The sequence below is a fragment of the Microcaecilia unicolor genome, unplaced genomic scaffold (assembly GCF_901765095.1).
Source record: "Microcaecilia unicolor unplaced genomic scaffold, aMicUni1.1, whole genome shotgun sequence".
NCBI classification, from domain to species: Eukaryota; Metazoa; Chordata; class Amphibia; order Gymnophiona; family Siphonopidae; genus Microcaecilia; species Microcaecilia unicolor.
The window spans coordinates 49,921-68,169 of NW_021963038.1; the positions used below are offsets into that span (position 1 = coordinate 49,921).

The window sequence follows — 18,249 nt, forward strand, 5'->3', positions numbered from 1 at the left end:
AAACAGGATATGTGTTATGGGGTAGCATGTTTTTCCCATACTAAGCACACATTAGGGCTTAACACTCATTATTAAAAGGGACCCATAATTTGTTTTACATAGTACAAAGTAGATGACGGCAGAAAAAGACCTGCACGGTCCATCCAGTCTGCCCAACAAGACAACTCATATGTGCTACTTTTTGTGTATTTGTACCTGTCCTCTTCAGGGCACAGACCATATAAGTCTGCCCAGCACTATCCCCGTCTCCCAACCACCAGCCCCGCCTCCCATCACCGGCTCTGGCATTTATCAGCCATTTATTTTCCAGGAAAGAGATTCCCACATAAAATGATTCATTTGTTTATCTTTTAATTGAAAACTCAAATCCCGCAAATTCTCAAATGATCTGAGAAGATTGAAAACCACTGAAAGACATTTATTTGAAAAGTGAGGTGAAACTCTATTACACTGAGGTATTGATAGGGTAGGAGATTTCAAATACAGGGTACAAGACTCTCTAGCTTCTGTCTTCTCTGTTCAGTCCCTGAACTTCTGTTTTGTGACCGCCAAAGAACGGTTAGTAGATTGCAGCAACTGTTCCTGCCCTGGAAGATATTTTTAAGTTGGACAAAATATTTGCATACCACAAGAAGGGGAAAATATTGAGAGCCTCAATGGAGCAATATTATGTGATAATATTTATTGGTCAGGTTGGCTGGAGTTACACTAGAGCAGGGTTTCTCAACCCAATCCTTAGGATACACCCAGCCAGTCAGGTTTTCAGGATACCCACAATGAATATGCATGAAGTAGATTTGCATACAATGGAGGTAGTGCATGAAAATTTGTTGCATGCATATTCATTGTGGATATCCTGAAAACCTGACTGGCTGAGTGTGTCCCAAGGACTGGGTTGAGAAACCCTGCTTTAGAGCTTTGCAATCAGCATTTGATAGTGAAATGAGCAACAGGCAGGAAGATTTCTCAAGTAATACACTTCTAGGGATGACACCATCAGGAAACCGCTGCCTGTTGGTTTGTCTAATATAAATGTTTAATTTGTACACCCCAGTGACTTCAATCTTCTTGGCTAAACTAGTATGGTCGCTGTGTTAGTCCACTTTAAGGGTAATAAATAGAAATAAAACAAAACAAAAGGAAAGAAAATAAAGTGATACCTTTTTGATTGGACTAACTTAATATACTTTTGACAAGCTTTCAAAAGCACAACCATCTTCTTCAGGTCAGTATGAGCAAAAATGACAATAATGGAATATATATGTAATTGAAAGATGAAAGCATTCATAGTAACATAGTAGATGACGGCAGAAAAAGACCTGCACGGTCCATCCAGTCTGCCCAACAAGACAACTCATGTGTGCTACTTTTTGTGTATACCCTACTTTGATTTGTACCTATGCTCTTCAGGGCACAGGCCGTATAAGTCTGCCCAGCACTATCCCCGCCTCCCAACCACCAGCCCTGCCTCCTGCCACTGGCTCTGGCACAGACTGTATAAGTCTGCCCAGCACTATCCCTGTCTCCCACCACCGGCTCTGACACAGACCGTATAAGTCTGCCCAGCACTATCCCCGCCTCCCAACCTCCAGCCCCGCCTCCCACTACCGGCTCTGCTATCCAATCTCTGTTAAGCTCCTGAGGATCCATTCCTTCTGAACAGGATTCCTTTATGTTTATCCCACGCATGTTTGAATTCCGTTACCGTTTTCATCTCCACCACCTCCCACAGGAGGGCATTCCAAGCATCCACCACTCTCTCCGTGAAGAAATACTTCCTGACATTTTTCTTGAGTCTGCCCCCCTTCAATCTCATTCCAATGACAGTCTCAAGGGGAAATGCTGGAGAGGGGGAAGGAGTGGAAAACAGGGGCCCACATGCTCAATAGTAAACGCGAGAGAACTATATATCACATGTATTCTTATCTCAACATCCCAGACACTGTGTAGAACTTAATGATGGAGCTCACTTCTTAAATATTACATATCAACAAGCAGAACCTTTATCATCATATCAGAATAGGGGTCTTGCAGCAAGCTGCACCAGTGAACGCGGGCACTAGAAGAGATTAGCGTTGGACTAGATCCTGCGCTTACTGGCGCAGCATGCTGCGAGACCCCTATTCTGCCAGCAAGAAGAATGGGGAGAAAACAGCATGATTTTGATGCTCGCAAGAAACAAGTTATGGTTTATGCCAGATGCAGAGTTTCTTTTTTAGACTAAGTGTCTTCCTCCTACATAAGATTGTGTTTTAAAAGGCATGTTGGTGGCTGGCAGACCATGTTTTTCTCTGCTGCACCCTACGCCTGGAATAAACTTCCTAAGCCCCTACGTCTTGCCCCATCCTTGGCCACCTTTAAATCTAGACTGAAAGCCCACCTCTTAATATTGCTTTTGACTCGTAACCACTTGTAACCACTCGCCTCCACCTACCCTCCTATCTTCCTTCCCGTTCACATTAATTGATTTGATTTGCTTACTTTATTTTTTGTCTATTAGATTGTAAGCTCTTTGAGCAGGGACTGTCTTTCTTCTATGTTTGTGCAGTGCTGCGTATGCCTTGTAGCGCTATAGAAATGCTAAATAGTAGTAGTAGTAGTCTCAAGGAGTATCAACATTCTATGTAGAACCCCAAAGAATAGCAAGATTCTGGAATCCTAAAGAGTGACAAGATTCCATGCAGAATCTCAAAGAGTAGCAACATTCCATGTAGAACCCCAAAGAATAGCAAGATTCTGGAATCCTAAAGAGTGACAAGATTCCATGCAAGATTCGTAACCACTTGTAACCACTCGCCTCCACCTACCCTCCTCTCTTCCTTCCCGTACACATTAATTGATTTGATTACTTTATTTATTTTTTTGTCTATTAGATTGTAAGCTCTTTGAGCAGGGACTGTCTTTCTTCTATGTTTGTGCAGCGCTGTGTACGCCTTGTAGTGCTATAGAAATGCTAAATAGTAGTAGTAGTAGTAGTACACAGAAGCTTTTCAAAGTTTTGCATGTTTGAGGGCAAGGGGGAAGTCATTTTGGATGATTGAGGTTTTCACAGATGTTTACCTGGTAGTAGACAGTAAAAACAAGTAAACGTCTACCCTGAAGAGTCTCTGGAGATTAGACGAAGGAAGTGCTGGTGCATAGCTCCTAGTCTATTTGTATTAATTTGGTCTTGGGGTAGGCAACTCCGGTCCTCGAGAGCCGTAGGCAGCTCAGGTTTTCAGGATATCCACAATGAATATGCATGAACTTGATTTGCATACACTGCCTCCATGGTATGCAAATCTATCTCCTGCATATTCATTGTGGATATCCTGAAAACCTGACCTGCCTGTGGCTCTCGAGGACCGGAGTTGCCTACCCCTGGGGTAGGCCTGGGAACTCCACAGCCAATCATGTCTCACAACGAACATTCGTGAAATATATTTACATATGTTTGAGAGTCAGCATATGGAAATTTAGTTCATTCCTAATCATTCCTAATCATTTGGGGATAGTGCTGGGCAGACTTATACGGTCTGTGCCAGAGCCGGTGGTGGGAGGCGGGGCTGGTGGTTGGGAGGCGGGGATAGTGCTGGGCAGACTTATACGGTCTGTGCCCTGAAGAGGACAGGTACAAATCAAAGTAGGGTATACACAAAAAGTAGCACATACGAGTATGTCTTGTTGGGCAGACTGGATGGACCATGCAGGTCTTTTTCTGCCGTCATTTACTATGTTTACTATGTTTATTGTGGATAGCTTGGAAACTTGATTGGCTCTGGGATCTCTAGGCCAGGTTCGGGAAGCCCGGGAGGAGCTAATTAAAGCAGATTTAGTTCAAGGTCTGAAACAATTGAGGTTTGGACATTGGTAGAAAACGAACAGTTCCATGAATAGAGATACAGAAAAATCTGGACCACACTCAGTTCCTGAGGGTACTAGCTAGAGCTGTTCTGAATAGCATATTTTACTATTTGGCCAACTAATGAAAAATATTATCTGACCGAATATGAATAATGGGCATTGATCTATAGCATAACAAATAATAAAAGAAGCAACGTAGAATCAGAGATCAAGTGGGGGGTTTTTTTCAGTAAGATTTAGCACAGTACAGCACCCGATTATTTGTATTCGAATTTATATCACTATTCGGTCAAATACGAATAACGTATTCGGGGCCGAATCCAATATGAATATTTGGTATAGCCCTAGTACTAGGCCATAACAAAATGGAGACAAGTAAACAGAATAGAGCAATGGTGTAGTTATGTGGGGCCATGGGGGCCTGGGCCCCCCCCAAATTTCCTGTGGGCCCCTGGTTTTGCTGGCGGGGGTCCCCAACCCCTGCCAGCTGAAGTGCTGTCCAGCCCCGCTCTCCAGCGCCGCCTCGTTGCCTGGCCTGCTCTGTCTTCCCCTCACGTCCTGCATGCTCCTTTTAGTGAAACTGCTCAGTTTCACTAAAAGGAGCGTTCAGGACGTGAGGGGAAGACAGAGCAGGGCAGGCAATGCGGCGCAACGCTTCAGCTGGTGGGCGTGAAGGACCTCCAGCAGCCAAGATATTTGCTGCGGCAGTGGGTGGGAAGCGTCAGGGAGGCCGGGGAAGCGTCAGGGTGGCAAAGGGTGCCGGCAGACCAAAATGTGCCCCCCCCCCCCCATCTCGGGCTTTGGCCCCCTCCCACTGTGAGGTCTGGCTATGCCCCTGGAATAGAGTATCACAAAAAGAGTCTGAAAGACATTAATGTGTGTCTAAATTTGACGTCCCTTGGAGCTTGAGACTCTGGCCAATGACTGTCCTGTCCCCCTTGCCTCCCCTCCCCCCTAAACTGAAATCCCTTGTCATGTGGAGCTTTAAGATAGTACAGAAACATCTGTTACTTATCAATATCCTTGTCTATGAAAGAGTAGGTACTAGGTATTAAGAATTTGTCTCTTAGCTGTCGGTTGTAACGTGTCCCAAAATCTGCGGTGGGGAGAGTTTGGGGGGGGGAGGGGGATAAATAAATAAATGTCTGATAGCAAAGAAGACGCTGTACAAGCTCATTGAAGCGTAAAGGTTTATTTGAATTTGCTGTCAATAAAAATCATTGAAACATCAAATAGTACTACAGAGCTGAAACTGGGAACTGTTAGGCTTACAGATTACCAAGGCCATTTTCAGGGGGTAGTCAGTGGTACCTAGAACCTGAATCTTTTCCATTGGCCTGCTAAAATTGACTTCTGGCACTCAGAGATCAGGGAAGGAGCCCAGGCTCCCCAAACACACTCACAGAGAGCACCCCGCACAGGAGAAATCGTGTCTTCAGCTAGTCCTCATGGAAATACTGTTAGCGTATCATACCTCAGTCCCTGCAATATTGCAGGGGGGGGGGGGGGGGAGACAGGCTAAATATGCTGAACTGTCTTAATACCAAAGAAAGGGTCCAAGAAAGCACAAAGGCAGACGGTCTGCAAACTCCAAGATGGAAAATGAACAGAGCAGATCGTTAAAAAACAAACGTAATTTATTGTTAAGAACCAATTAAAAAAAAAATATATATACACATAAACAGCCCGACACAGGCCGTGTTTCGCCCTTTTTCATTTTGGATTAGTGATTTGTATATGCCAGCTGTGGGCAGCATCTATGATATGTTTGCATTTCTGTTTTCTATTTGTCTAGTGTTTTATCTAAGGTGGAATCTAGCTTCCTGGACCATCTAGTTCAGTTTTTGTCTGCACATTTCTATTTTATAATAATGCGGTTATTTATTCTGTAGTTGGTAAGGCTCTATGCGTGAGGAGAGAGATTTTGTGACGTTTCGGAGGAGGGATTTCTAGCAGTCCTCCTGCCTGTTCTGTTCCCAACTAGCCATGTGTTCTAAGGACCAGTGTGATGTTTGCAATGCTGCCTTTTCATGCACTCTGGCTGGCTGCATGGAGCAGCGGCGTAGCCAAGGGTGGGCCCGGGTGGGCCCAGGCCCATCCAGTAGCAGCACATCTATGATGTGCCTGGCAGGGATTCCCAAGCCCCACCAGCCGAAAACTTCCAATAACTGCCCCTCCTGCATACCTTGTAAATAGCAGATCTTCACCTGCAGCGAGCAGCAACTGATACATACTGCTTGTACTGGCCCCACAACCTTCTCTTTGATGTATTCCTGCCTACGCGGAAACAGGAAGTTGCATCAGAGGGAAGGCTTAAAAGGAATGTGGGGGAGGGGGGAGATGTTTGAGAGACCATATGGCATGCAGACGAGAGAGGGAGAAACCAAATCACTTGTGGGACAGGGTGGAGTTCTGCCCACCCATCTTGAGCCCAGGCCCACCCAAAATTGGGTGTCTGGCTATGCCCCTGGCATGGAGTGTAATTGCTGTGGGGGCTGATCCCTCAGTGGTTATCCTACCTCTTGACGATGGCCCTGCATGTGAGTACTGGCCCCTTGTTTCACTGGCAAAAACAACCACTGCTAGTTACAAAACTTTACATCAGAAGCCGACTGCAGTTCAGAGCCTGCAGCTAACTTCCTTCTTTCTTTCATTAGGAAGGACATGCACTTTCTTGTCAGTGCTTCCCAGTATTAACACATTATAGGATTACCTTCAGTGGCATTCCGTGCTTGGCTGACACCCGGGGCAGATCGCCGCTGCGCGCACCCCCCCGGGTGCAGTGCAACACGGCGCCCCCCCGGCATGGAACAGCACCCCCGCTGGCGTCGGCACCCCCCTGGTGTGGACCCTAACCCCCCCCCGGCACAGCGCCTCTCACTCCCCCCCGACAGTCCCCACCTGCCTACCAGCTGAGCTCCGGCCGGCACCTCCAATCTGTAGCGCTGCTGACTTTAAATGAAGAAAACCGTCTCGTCGTTGGCCCTTCACTCACTGAGTCCCGCCCTCGAGGAAATAGGAAGTTATATCAGAGGGCGGGACTCAGTAGTGAAGGGCCAACGACGAGACGGTTTTCTTCATTTAAAGTCAGCAGCGCTGCAGATTGGAGGTGCCGGCCGGAGCTCAGCTGGTAGGCAGGCGGGGACTGTCGGGGGGAGTGAGAGGTGCTGCGCCGGGGGGGGGGGGGGTGGTGGACGGAGCACCCCCCGCCCGTTGACACCCGGGGCGGACCGCCCCCACCGCCCCACCCTTGCTACGCCACTGGTTACCTTCAAAAGCTAATGAAAAAATGTATTGTTAGTCCAATACAAAAGGTATTATCATCTTATTTTCTTTCCCTTGTTTTATTTTCATTCTTTCGATTGCCTTTAAAACTGGACTAACACGGCTAGCACATCACTCTACTCAGTATTAACACAGAATCTGTTCTAAACGAGCCGCCCGGAACTTGTTCAAATGAAAAGAAATGATGAAAAAGTCAGCAGTTAGGTTTTATTGCAATGCAGGAAAGACAAATATCCAGAGTAGAGTAAAGCAAAAGAACAAGACCAGCCACACATTAAGTTTTCAAAAGCAAAAGAATTATTTAAGCTATATTTCTGTAAAGGAGGATGATGTAAGTAAGTAAAAGTGCCCATAACTTCTGATTTTTTTTTTTGTGTGTGCATTGTTCTATTATATTCAGAGTTCTTGGTTTTGTCTTTTCTCCAGAATTAATGGCGAATGAGGTTCCAGAGCATACAGACGGAACTTGTTCAGGACTTTAATCATTTTGCAGCATAATAATAAGACTAGGAAAAGAATTTGTACAAGTGGGCTTCCGGAGCTCAGGTGACGGTGCCGATCTGCTGTCTCCTCTCCTTCCATTTTGGCTTGCGCCCCTGGCCTGGCTCTTCTTTTAATTGCACTTGCAATAATAAGATGAAATGGCATTGTCCCAGGTCCCGAAAAGCCCCTTCTTTACATCCTTCAGACGATACGTGATCCCGGCAGTAAACTTGCGCATGTTGCCGGCCTTGGGCTGCTTGGACCAGACGGTGAGTTCACAGCGGGTTGCCACCACCAGCGAGGAAATGCGGTTGATCCACTTCAAAGGCATGTATGGCATGTCATCCCCAGTTTGAGCATCCAAGTACTCTCCGCCGCAGCACTGGTCGTAGTAGGCATTGCTTTTTTCGAACATACGGGCGCATACTTTGTTTCCCTCCGCATCCTTGATTTCACTGGGCTGAGGGCACTGAGCCAGTGCCACAGCCAGTAGGAGAGGGAGAAGACAGAAGACCTGACCTGGCTGCATCTTTTTCCTGGTCTGAAGTTGCTTTGCTCTGTGGAAGCTGTACATGTAGCTTTGCTGGGTGCAGTCGCCTTATTTATAGGATACAGCTGGGCAGTGATCAGTCACTGCATACCTTGTGGAGATCTTTAATTCTTAACCAATTCAGCTGTCCAGGTGCATCCAAGGCCTTGGTGATAGAGGTGGGAAAATAGAGGTCTGTCATAGAATGAGTACATAACATTTAGCACACTGCATCAGTTCAAGGCAAGTGTTAAAAGTCCCCAAAAGTGATATGACCAAGCCAATCTTTAAGCTGAAGGAGTGCGGAGAAATACATTTTTAAACGCACGGATATTCTATTCATGCTCAGACTTGGAAACCAATGTATTTCATCAATTGGCAATTTATTGCCATTCATGGATTTGAGAGGAGCCTTTAAAACCATTCACTGTTAGTACAAGACCAATCAGTGACAAGCTTTCACTATCTCAAGTCAATCAAAGAACCTTTTTGGAAAAAACATTTGTAAAAACCATTTGAAAAAAACTTTTCGCATGAAATAAAGCAAAAACAGCCGCCTAATAGAAACAGAACCATTTGATTTAACCCACTGGGCCCCACTGAATTCAATAAAAATATCCATCTTTGTTCACACTTGGTCAACCTGTGTGTCGGATCACTACTCCTAGAGATTGTAAGCTCTGTCGAGCAGGGACTGTCTCTTCATGTTCAAGTGTACAGCGCTGCGTATGTCTAGTAGCACTATAGAAATGATAAGTAGTATTAGTCTTTGGCATTCCAGAATCTTGCTGCTCTTTGGGGTTCTGCACGGAATCTTGCTACTCTTTGGGATTCCGGAATCTTGCTGCCCTTTGTCCTTATCCCTTATTTGTCCTGTTTGCCTGTCCTAATTAGATTGTAAGCTCTGTCGAGCAGGGACTGTCTCTTCATGTTCAAGTGTACAGCACTGCGTATGTCTAGTAGCGCTATAGAAATGATAAGTAGTAGTAGTAGTAGTATGGGAGAACATGATCGATAGAGGTCTATAAAATAATGAGTGGAGTTGAACGGGTAGATATGAAGCGTCTGTTTACACTTTCCAAAAATACTAGGACTAGGGGAGCATGTGATGAAGCTACAAAGTAGTAAATTTAAAATGAAACGGAGAAAATGTTTCTTCACTCAATGTGTAATTCAACTCTTAAGTACAGAGGTGTGGTAGCCGTGTTAGTGTACTCCTAAAGGTTATCAATAGAAATCAAACAAAATAAAACATGGAAAAGAAAATAAGATATCATCTTATTTTCTTTTCCATGTTTTATTTTGTTTAATTAAACTCTGGAATTCGTTACCAGAGAATGTGGTAAAGGCAGTTAGCGGAGTTTTAAAAAGGTCTGGACGGCTTCCTAAAGAAAAAGTCCATAGACCATTATTAAATGGACTTGGGGAAAATCCACTATTTCTGGGATAAGCAGTATAGAACATTTTGTACTTTTTTTGGGATCTTGCCAGGTATTTGTGACCTGGATTGGCCACTGTTGGAAACAGGATGCTGGGCTTGATGGACCTTTGGTCTTTCCCAGCATGGCAATACTTATGTACTTATGAACAAACATCTTAATTAAGAAAACTTATGATTAGCCCTCATGCAATGTGCTAACAGTGGTGCAGTGGTCTTTTGTAATTGTGTTCTCTCATTTGAATATTAAAAGTTCTTGTTGTATGTCCAATGTAGAACTTATGACAGAGCTGGTGGTTGGGAGGCGGGGCTAGTGCTGGGCAGACATATACGGTCTGTGCTGGGGCTGGTGGTTGGGAGGCGGGACTAGTGCTGGGCAGACTTATACGGTCTGTGCCGGGGCTGGTGGTTGGGCGGCGGGGATAGTGCTGGGCAGACTTATACGGTCTGTGCCAGAGCCGGTGGTGGGAGGCAGGGATAGTGCTGGGCAGACTTATAGGGTCTGTGCCAGAGCTGGTGGTGGGAGGCGGGGATAGTGCTGGGCAGACTTATAGGGTCTGTGCCAGAGCTAGTGGTTGGGAGGCGGGGATAGGGCTGGCCAGTCTGTGCACTGAAGAGGACAGTACAAATAAAAAAGTAGCACATATGAATTTATCTTCTTGGGCAGACTGGATGGACCGTGCAGGTCTTTTTCTGCCGTCATCTACTATGTTACTATGACAGGGACACTCAATACAATAAATTACAAAAGTAGATATACAAGTAGAATGATGTCTGAGCTGGTCTCTTATTGTTCACCAGGTTGGAGAACTCAGCCAGCTGAACAGAAATAGAAAAAATTTTACAATGCCCACAGAGCAAATGCCCAGGAGGGAGTATAGATGTAGTGACATCATTCACACTCGTACACTTAGTATATAAAGGTGGTTAATTTAGAAGTTCTATTCTTGTTTTGGATGTCTGAAAACTGGCATTTAGATGTCCAAATCCCAATTTTAAAAAGGCAGTTCATCCTTATAGGTGTAGTCTGGACCTGTTTTGGGCAGGACTAGGGAGGGCTCAAGATACAGTTTTCCAACTCCAATCATAGAAGGGACGTCCAAGTCTAAAAAGTTAGATGTCCCTATTTAGACTTAGTACCAGGTTACAGAAAGGTGCTCTGATTGAGCAGCTCTCCACTGAATGGAGATAAAAGAAGTCACGGTAGGTATTTTTTTTGTCTCTGGAGTGCTCACAATTAAAAGAAGAAAACGAAACAAACATTACAAAAAGCTGCAGTGGGACTTGAAGCACCAACCTCATGATCTCTGCTCTTCAGGCTATTCCTCCACATGCATATCTGTGTGATAATTTCATAAAATGGATGTTCCTCTTCTGCCACATAGGTGCCCATTAGGGGCATAATTGAACGGGGACGACCATCTCTAAGGGCGCCTATCTCTAGGGATGTGCCGGCGAAGGGGCGGGGAAACCTGTATTATCGAAACAAGATGGGATTCCATGTTTCGTTTCGATAATATGGCCTGGGACACCCAAATCTCAACATTTAAGTCGACCTTAGAGATGGTCAACCTAAATGTTGAGATGGTCGACCTTAGAGATGGTCGTCCCCGGTTTTCGGCCATAATGCAAACCGAGGACGCCCATCTCAAAAATGACCAAATCCAAGGCATTTGGTCGTGGGAGGAGCCAGCATTCATAATGCACTGGTCCCCGTGACATGCCAGGACACCAACCGGGCACCCTAGGGGGCATTGCAGTGGACTTCACAAATTACTCCCAGGTGCATAGCTCCCTTACCCCTAGGTGCTGAGCCCCCCCCAAACCCACTCCCCACCACTGTACACCACTACCATAGCCCTAAGGGGTGAAGGGGGGCACCTACATGTGGGTACAGTGGGTTTCGGGTGGGTTTTGAAGGGCTCACATTTACCAACACAAGTGTAACAGGTAGGGGAGGATGGGCCTGGGTCCACCTGCCTGAAGTGCACTGCACCCACTAAAACTGCTAAAGGGACCTGCATGCTGCTGTGATGGAGCTGGGTATGACATTTGAGGCTGGCAAAAAATTTAAAAAACATTTTTTTTAGTGTGGGAGGGGGTTGGTGACCACTGGGGGAGTAAGGGGATGTCATCCCTTATTCCCTCTGGTGGTCATCTGGTCAGTTTGGGCACCTTTTGAGGCTTGGCCATGAAACAAAATGGACCAAGTAAAGTCGACCAAATGCTTGTCAGGGACGCCCTTCTTTTTTCCATTATCGGCCGAGGACGCCCATCTCTTAAGGACGCCCCAGTCCCACCTTCGCTACGCCTCCAACACACCCCCGTGAACTTTGGTTGTCCCCGCGATGGACTGCAGTTGAGGGCGCCCAAAATCGGCTTTCAATTATGCCGATTTGGGCGACCCTGAGAGAAGGACGCCCATCTCCCGATTTGTATCAGAAGATGGGCGCCCTTCTCTTTCAAAAATGCCCCTGATAGGGACCCTTTTACCAAGCGGTGGTAAAAGGTGGCCCGTGGTGGTGCCAGCATGTGCGATTGCCACGCATCGTGGCTACATTTTACCACTGCAGGTAAAAGTGTATTTTAAAAAGAGGCAGTAAATGGCCGTGTAGTAATTAAAAAATGTCGTGCAGCCATTTACTGCTGGAGCTGTTACCTCTGATTTGTTGGGTGCAAACCCAGTGGTAGCTCTACTGCTGTGTGATAGAAGGGCCCCATAGCATAGGAGTCAGCTCTGTGGGTGCTGTGGATGCTTGAGCACCCCCAATATTGAACAAACTCTTTGACTTAGTCCAGGGACGGGTAATTTCCACTGGGTTTAGCACCCCCAATCATTGTAAAAAGTTGGCTCCTATGCCCCATAGAGGGGCATAATCGAATGAAAACGTCTATCTCCATGGGCGTTTATCTTCAAGAACGGGTCCGTGAAGGGGCGGACCGAACCGTATTTTGGGAAAAAATAGACGTCCATGTTTTATTCGACAATTTGTGAGCTGGGCGTTTTTGTTTTTCAGCGATAATGGAAAATGAAAGCGCCCAGCTCAAAACCGAATAAATCCAAGGCATTTGTTCGTGGGAGGGGCCAGGAGTCGTAGTGCACTGGTCCCCCTCACATGCCAGGACACCAACCGGCCACCCTAGGGGGCACTTTTACAAAAAAAAAAAAAAAAAAAGGTAAAAGAGCTCCCAGGTGCATAGCACCCTTCCCTTGTGTGTTGAGCCCCCCAAATCCCCCTCAAAACCCACCACCCACAAGTCTACACCATTACTATTGCCCTAAGGGGTGAAGGGGGGCACCTACATGTGGGTACAGTGGGTTTGGGGGGTGGTGTGGGGGCTCCCATTTACCAGCACAAGTGTAACAGGTGGGGGGGCATGGGCCTGGGTCTACCTGCCTGACGTCCACTGCACCCCCTAATAACTGCTCCAGTGACCTGCATACTGCTGCCAGGGAGGTGGGTATGACATTTGAGGGTGAACATAAAAAGTTGTGAAATGGCATATTTTTGTGGTGGGAGGGGGTTTGTGACCACTGGGGGAGTCAGGGGAGGTCATCCCCGACTCCCTCCAGTGGTCATCTGGTCATTTAGGGCACTTTTTGGGGCCCTATTCGTGGAAAAAACAGGGTCCAGGAAAAGTGCCCTAAATTCTCGCTAAAAATGCATATTTTTCTTCCATTATCGGCGAAAGGCGCCCATCTCTGATCGGCCGATAACCACGCCCCCCATCAACTTTGTCCGCATCCGCGACGGAGTGCAGTTGAAAACGTCCAAATTCAGCTTTCGATTATACCGCTTTATTCGTTTTTGTGAGCTAAACCTCTATCTCCCGATTTGGGTCGCAATATAGGCGTTTTTCTTTTTCAATTATAAGCTGGATAGTGTGTTTTGTGTCACCTCTGCCGTCTTGTGTTTTTGCTACCTAAGAGCTGAGGAGGATTGTTTTTCTGTTTTTTTTTATTCCGAAGAGTGCGAATAGCCAGGAAAATGGACTTGTCAGCAGAGTTCTGATCTGATTGGAATATCACAGAGTCTGAACAGCGGCTAGTGTTTCAGCCATAGTTCTCATCTGGAGAGATTGAAGAACTCATGGTTACATAACTCTATAAGCAGCTAGTGGGACTAGATGGGGGCCATCTTTCAAAGAAATTTGCAGATTTGCAGGCAACGTTCAAACAGCAGCATAGGGTACTAAGCTCTGACTTTCACTGGAAAGAGATTGCATGTTATTTATTTACTCTGTTCCCAGTGGATCTAGTTTTTTGTGTGGCATTGCTTTACTGAATAAAATATAACTTTTTCTGGCCAAAGATTGGAAGCAAGTGCACTGTAAATTCAGTCTGAGAACATGAATAAAATGTTTCTTTCAGGGGAACATTTTTGAATTGGGGGGGGGGGGGGAGTTGGAAGCAAAGGAAAATTGCCTGGGGTCTCAGCAGGGGCGTAGCCAGACCTTGAGGTGGGAGGGGGCCAGAGCCCAAGGTGGGGGGGCACATTTTAGTTGCTGCCTCCCTCTGCCACTGTACATCTTGGCTAGACTTCATCCAGCGCTGGTCTCCAGCATCGTTGCATTGCCTGCCCTGCTCTCTTCCCTCCCCTCATGTTGGGAACACTCCTTTTAGTGAAATTGTGCATGCTCAATTTCACTAAAAGGAGTGTTCCCAACATGAGGGGAAGAGAGAGCAGGGCAGGCACTGCGTCGCTGCCGCTGCAGACCAGCGCTGGACAAGGTCTTCAGCTGGTGGGGGTTGGGGACCCCCATCTGCCAACCAGGGGCCCAGAGCAAATTTTTTTTTTTTTTGTTACGTTTGTACCCCGCGCTTTCCCACTCATGGCAGGCTCAATGTGGCGGGCAATGGAGGGTTAAGTGACTTGCCCAGAGTCACAAGGAGCTGCCTGTGCTGGGAATTGAACTCAGTTCCTCAGTTCCCCAGGAGCAAAGTCCACCAACCTAACCACTAGGCCACTCCTCCTCCCGTGGCCCCACCTAGCTACGCCACTGGGTCCCAGCACCCCAGGGGACCCTGTGTTGAAGATGAGTAATGTTATTGAAGCAGAATCCAATCAGTGGCAGGATGTCTGCCACTAACTGGACTCACTCTGTAGTTTTTCTTTTAGGACCCTGCTGAGTCTGACTTCAGATCTACTGGTTTCACTCCTAGAAGCCAACATGCTTGAACAGGGATTCCTAAACTTTTCAAGAGAAGGGCCACATAAGATATTTCAACTCACTAAAAGGGCTGGGGGTGGGGTGGAATCACTTTTGAGGTTGTCGCCATGGTGTCTACCATCATATTCTTCATCTGGTGGAAGCAGGGAACTTCCTAACTTCGACAGCTTTGCCACGTCAGTGCACAGAAAAAAACCCAAATAGAACTTCCTCTGTGGACTGGATTCAGCCATGGGCAGGAAATATGTGGCACACCAGAAAAAAATGATCTATGTAGCCTGCAGTTCAGGGAACTCTATGTTTGAGTTTTCCTGGCTATGTTTGTCTCCTCTCCAGATGTTCGGGTCAAGTCCACAGCTGAAGAATTGCAAAGTAGTACATTCCCCCTCTAGTGATTACCAGTACTGCTGCTCCACACTCTGGAAGATGCGTTTAAAATTCAATAAATGCTCCAGGTTTGTGTCTGAAGTTTTGGAACATGTTTTAAAAATCTGTCAGTGAAGCAGGATTAATTTACAGCTCTACTTTGATAGAACGTCAGTCTGTGATAAGAAATAACTGTGTCTCAGATTAATACAGTCACAACTGCTTGCAACTGTGGAATAGCACTTGACTCCATTATCAAATTAAGACAGGCTTTACTTCAGAGTGTGCTGCAGCTGTCATTTTTCCCTCTGGCAAAGAATGTAGACATCTCTAATTGCTAATGAACCATCCATTAAATTGCTTATTGTTTTGACACCACCAGCAGCTCATAATTCTAAATTTACATTCATTCTGAAACAACATCCAGATGTCACACTTTCCTACAAGATTTAACAACAAAAGGAGCAACAAATTAATAAAAAAAAAATCCATCTAAACCCAACCTTTGATACCTATCTTCAGCTAGAAAAGCTGGGGGTATTGGTCTGGTGCGCCACGGAGTCATCTTAAAGTCAGTTTTTCAGAGAACCCGAATTATAGCTACATCATGCAAGGTTCCACGTTAGGAGTTACGGACCAAGAAAGGGATCTGGGTATTGTCATTGATAATACACTGAAACCTTCTGCTCAGTGTGCTGCTGCGGCTAGGAAAGCGAATAGAATGTTGGGTATTATTAGGAAAGGTATAGAAAACAGGTGTGAGGATGTTATAATGCCGTTCTATCGTTCCATGGTGCGACCGCACCTTGAGTATTGTGTCCAATTCTGGTCACCGCATCTCAAGAAAGATATAGTGGAAATGGAAAAGGTGCAGCGAAGGGCGATGAAAATGATAGAGGGGATGGGACGACTTCCCTATGAAAAAAGACTAAGGAGGCTAGGGCTTTTCAGCTTGGAGAAGAGATGGCTGAGGGGAGACATGATAGAGGTATATAAAATAATGAGTGGAGTGGAACAGGTGGACGTGAAGCGTCTGTTCATGCTTTCCAAAAATAGTAGGACTAGGGGGCATGCGATGAAACTACAGTGTAGTAAATTTAAAACAAATCGGAGAAAATGTTTCTTCACCCAACGCGTAATTAAACTCTGGAATTCGTTGCCGGAGAACGTGGTGAGGGCAGTTAGCTTGGCAGAGTTTAAAAAGGGGTTTGGATGGTTTCCTAAAGGACAAGTCCATAGACCGCTACTAAATGGACTTGGGAAAAATCCACAATTTCGGGAATAACATGTATAGAATGTTTGTACGTTTGGGAAGCTGCCAGGTGCCCTTGACCTGGATTGGCCGCTGTCGGGGTCAGAATGCTAGGCTTGATGGGCCTTTGGTCTTTTCCCAGTGTGGCATTACTTATGTACTTATGAGATGCAGTAACTAGTCAGTCATGTGGGCATTGCTCTAGTCCAGGGGTTCTCAACCCAGTCCTTGGTATACACTTAGCCAATCAGGTTTCAGGATACCCACAATGAATATGCATAAGATAGATCTGCATCCAATGGAGTTAGGGCATGGAAATCTAGGTGTGTCCCAAGGACTGGGTTCAGAACCCCTGTTCTAGTCCAACATGTTGCTCGTTGTTTTAGCCAGGGAAGGATATGACGTTGCCAACTGGATCCAGATTTGCCTGACAAGTCCTTGGTATGTCCCATTGCATGCTGGGATTTGTAGTCTTTTTCTTTTTAGGGACTGCAATTCTGGAGACGCACCTACAGAAAGATATACACAGGATGGAGTCAATCCAGAGGGCAGCCACAAAATTGGTAAGCGGTCTTGAAGCATATAAGGACGGGCTCATGAACCTCAACCTCAACCTCACTGGAAGAGAGGCAGGAGAGAAGGGATAAAATACCTCAGTGGCATTAATGTACTACTACTACTACTTATCATTTCTATAGTGCTACTAGACGTACGCAGCGCTGTACACTTGAACATGAAGAGACAGTCCCTGCTCGACAGAGCTTACAATCTAAATGCTCAATTTCATGCTCAATTTCACTAAAAGGAGTGTGCCAGACATGAGAGAGCAGGGCAGGCAATGCAATGACGGTGGAGACCAGTGCTGGATGAAGTCTAGCCAAGATGTACAGTGGCAGAGGGGGGCAGAGACCAAAATGTGCCCCCCCCCCACCTTGGGCTCTGGCCCTCTCCCACCTCAAGGTCTGGCTACGCCCCTGCTGGGACCCCAGGCAATGTACAGGAGGTGGGATGAAGTTGAGAGGAAATAGGCTTCGGAGGAATCTAAGAAAATACTCTTTCACGGAGAGGGTGGTGGAGGTCGTGGAGATGGGGACTGTGTTAGAATTTAAGAAAGCATGGGACAGGCACGTGGGATCCCTTAGAAAAAGGAGAAGTTAGTGGTTACTGAGGAGGGGCAGACTGGATGGGCCATTTGGTCCTTTTCTGCCATCATGCTTCTATGTTTCGAATGCAATTGGGAAATCAGAACTACAAGTCTCCTGCATATAATGTAAACCCAGGACTGCAACAACCTTGTCAAGTGAATCTGGATCCAGTTGGTAACCTAGAAGGAAATTAGTGTAATGGGGGGGAGGGGAGGGGGCCCTGCTTTCAGATTCTTGGTAAGTCTGTTCCATTACATAAGTACATAAGTATTGCCATTCTGGGACAGACCAAAGGTCCATCGAGCCCAGCATCCTGTTTCCAACAGTGGCCAATCCAGGTCACAAGTACCTGGCAGAAAAACAAAGAATAGCAACATTCCATGTAGAGCCCCAAAGAATAGCAAGATTCTAGAATTCTAAAGAATAATAAGATTCCATACAGAATTTCAAAGTGTAGCAACATTCCATGTAGAACCCCAAAGAGTAGCAAGATTCCATTCAGAATCCCAAGTACATAAGTGTTGCTATACTGGGACAGACCAAAGGTCCATCAAGCCCAGCATCCTGTTTCCAACAGTAGCCAATCCAGATCACAAATACCTGGCAAGATCCCCCCCCCCCCCCAAAAAAAAAGTACAAAACATTTTATGCTGCTTATGTTTTAGCTGTCTCTCTCTCTCTCTTTCATTTGTGACCCACCGTTCCTAAATTTGCAATTGCTCAAAGTTTTCCTTTG

General features: G+C 46.1%; 1 pseudogene; it reads right to left on the reverse strand.

Moving 5' to 3' along the window:
• Positions 1–7,741: 7,741 nt before the first annotated feature.
• LOC115458814 lies at positions 7,742–8,820 on the reverse strand (annotated as a pseudogene).
• Between the last annotated feature and the right edge of the window lie 9,429 nt (positions 8,821–18,249).